At 45.3% G+C, this 3,274-nt stretch overlaps 1 long non-coding RNA gene across 1 annotated transcript; it reads left to right on the forward strand.

Moving 5' to 3' along the window:
- Positions 1–248: 248 nt before the first annotated feature.
- LOC306815258 lies at positions 249–3,059 on the forward strand. Its single transcript, XR_013777366.1, has 3 exons — positions 249–346; positions 1,847–1,932; positions 3,026–3,059. It is a non-coding gene; the product is annotated as an uncharacterized lncRNA (long non-coding RNA).
- Positions 3,060–3,274: the final 215 nt, after the last annotated feature.

The following is a 3,274-nucleotide window of genomic DNA, read 5'->3' on the forward strand; positions in this document are numbered from 1 at the left end:
ATTTGGGGTCTCTCTCCCCAATTTAGGGTCTCCCCCCTCCCCAATTTTGGGGTCTCTCCCCCCCCAGTTTGGGCCTCCCCCCTCCCCAATTTAGGGTCTCCCCCTCCCCAATTTTGGGGTCTCTCCCCCCCAATTTGTGTCTCCCCCTCCCCAATCTGTGTCTTCCCTCCCCAGTCTGTCTCCCCCTCCCCAGTTTTGTCTCCCCCTCCCCAGTTTTGTCTCCCCCTCCCCAGTTTGTCCCCCAGGCTCCCCCCTGCTGTCAGCAGCCGCTGCCGAGCGTTTGGTGCCGCGCTGAGCCGGGCCAGGGGGGCGGCGCTGAAACTGGGACAGCTGCTGAGCATGGCAGGTGGGACCGCAAAACACCCCAAAATCACCCCAAAATAAACCCAAAAATATCCCAAAATAACCCAAAAACCATCCCAAAAATATCACAGAAATATCCCATAAACGTCACAAAAATATCACACAAATATCACAGAAATATCATACAAATACCACAGAAATATCCCAAACTGGGACAGCTGCTGAGCATGGCAGGTGGGACCCCAAAATCACCCCAAAATCCCCCCAAAATAAACTCGAAAATATCCCAAAATAACCCAAAAACCATCCCAAAAATATCACGGAAATAACCCCAAAATATCCCAGAAATATCACAAAAACACCCCAAAAATATCCCAAACTGGGACAGCTGCTGAGCATGGCAGGAGGGACCCGAAACACCCCAAAACACCCCAAAATATCCCAGAAATATCCCATAAACATCACAAAAATATCACAGAAATATCCCAAAAATACCACAGAAATATCCCAAACTGGGACAGCTGCTGAGCATGGCAGGTGGGACACCAAAAACACCCAAATCACCCCCAAAACACCCCAAAATAACCCAAAAACCATCCCAAAATCACCCCAAAAATATCACAAAAACATCCCAAAAACACTCAAAAAAAATCCAAAAAACATCCCAAAATCACCCCAAAATATCACATAAACAACCCAAAAAACATCCCATAAACAACTCAAAATCACCCCAAAAATATCCCATTAACACCCCAATAGATTTCTCAAAATCACCCTAAAAACACCCCAAAACATCCCAAATTTATACCAAAACCACCCCAAAAATATCCCAAAACAATCCCACAATCACCCCCAAACCACCGAAAAAATATCCCAGAAATATCCCAAAACCACCCCAAAATCACCACAAAAACACCCCCAAAATAGCCCAAAATACACCAAGAACATCCCATAACCCCATAAACCACCAAATCCCAAAAACTCCATAAACCCAGAATCCCATAACCCCATAACCCCACAAACCCATAACCCCAAAATCCCATAACCCCACAATCCCATAACTGCACAGTCCCATAACCCCACAATTCCATAACCTCATAATCCCACAATTCCATAACCCCATAACCCCACAATCTCACAACCCCACAATTCCATAACCCCACAATCCCCTAACCCCATAATTCCACAATCCCATAATCCCATAACCCCACAAACCCATAACCCCACAGTCCCACAATCCCATAACCCCACAGTCCCACAATCCCACAATCCCATAACCCCACAATCCCACAATCCCATAACCCCACAGTCCCACAATCCCATAACCCCACAATCCCACAATTCCATAACCCCATAACCCCACAATCTCACAACCCCACAATTCCATAACCCCACAATCCCATAACCCCATAATTCCACAAACCCATAATCCCATAACCCCACAATCCCATAACCCCACAGTCCCACAATCCCACAATCCCATAACCACACAATCCCATAACCACACAATCCCACAATCCCATAATCCCACAGTCCCGCACAGACTCGTCGGTTCTGACCCCACAGCTGCAGCAGATCCTGGTGCGGCTCCGGCAGAGCGCAGAGCCCATGCCGGGCTGGCAGACCCGGGTAGGGGATTGGGGTTTATAGGGTTTTTATAGGATTTATTGGGTTTATAGGGTTTTTATAGGATTTTATTGGGTTTTATAGGGTTTATTGGGGTTTATTGGGGTTTATTGGGGTTTGTTGGGGTTTGGCTCCGGCAGAGCGCAGAGCCCATGCCGGGCTGGCAGACCCGGGTAGAGGACTGGGGTTTTTATCCTGTGTCAGGATTTGGAACCAGCTCCTGGAATTCCAGGATTCTATGGGGCTTTTATAGGATTCTATAGGATGTAATGTGTTTTTATGATAATTTAGTGGACTTTCGCCGGGTTTTAATTTCCATAATTTGGGGAATTTTTGGGATCCCCAGGCTGTGCTGGAGGAGAAGCTGAGCCGCGATTTGGGACCAGCTCCAGGAATTCCAGGATTCTATGGGATTTTTATAGTTTTTAATGTGATTTTTTGATATTTTATAGTATTTTATCATTTTTAATGTGACTTTATGTTACTTTTTGGGATTTTCACCTGGCTTTTTTTGGAATTCTGGGATATTTTGATAATTTTGGGAATTTTTGGGATCCCCTGGCTGTGCTGGAGTGGGAATTGGGTCAGGATTTGGCACCAGCTCCAGAAATTCCCGAATTCTATGGGATTTTTATAGGATATTACAGATTTTAATGTGATTTTATGATAATTTATTGGATTTTCACCGGGTGTTTTTTGGAATTTCGGTAATTTTGGATAAGGAGAAGGAGCCGGGCCCGGGCTGGCGGGAGCAGCTCCTGGAATTCTAGTATTCTATGGGATTTTTATAGTTTTTAATGTGATTTTTTGATATTTTATAGTATTTTATAGCTTTTAATGTGACTTTATGTTACTTTTGGGGATTTTCACCTGGCTTTTTTTGGAATTCTGGGATATTTTGATAATTTTAGGAATTTTTGGGATCCCCTGGCTGTGCTGGAGTGGGAATTGGGTCAGGATTTGGGACCAGCTCCAGAAATTCCCGGATTCTATGGGATTTTTATAGGATTTTAATGTGATTTTATGATAATTTATTGGATTTTCACCAGGTGTTTTTTGGAATTTCGGTAATTTTGGATATTTTTGGGATCCCCAGGCTGTGCTGGAGGAGGATCTGGGCCCGGGCTGGCGGGAGCAGCTCCTGGAATTCCAGGATTTCCCTGGGGCAGGTTCACCGCGCGCGGCTCCGCGATGGCCACCAGGGGGCGCTAAAGGTGCAGGTGGGAATGGAAGAAATAGAAATAAAAATAAAAGTGAGAATAAAAATGAGAATAGGGATAATAGTGACGGGGATGGGGGGATTTGGGGAGGGAAATGGAGAATTGGGGGGGAAAATGGGACTTTT

The sequence above is a fragment of the Erithacus rubecula genome, assembly GCF_903797595.1.
Source record: "Erithacus rubecula genome assembly, contig: scaffold_1115_arrow_ctg1, whole genome shotgun sequence".
NCBI classification, from domain to species: domain Eukaryota; kingdom Metazoa; phylum Chordata; class Aves; order Passeriformes; family Muscicapidae; genus Erithacus; species Erithacus rubecula.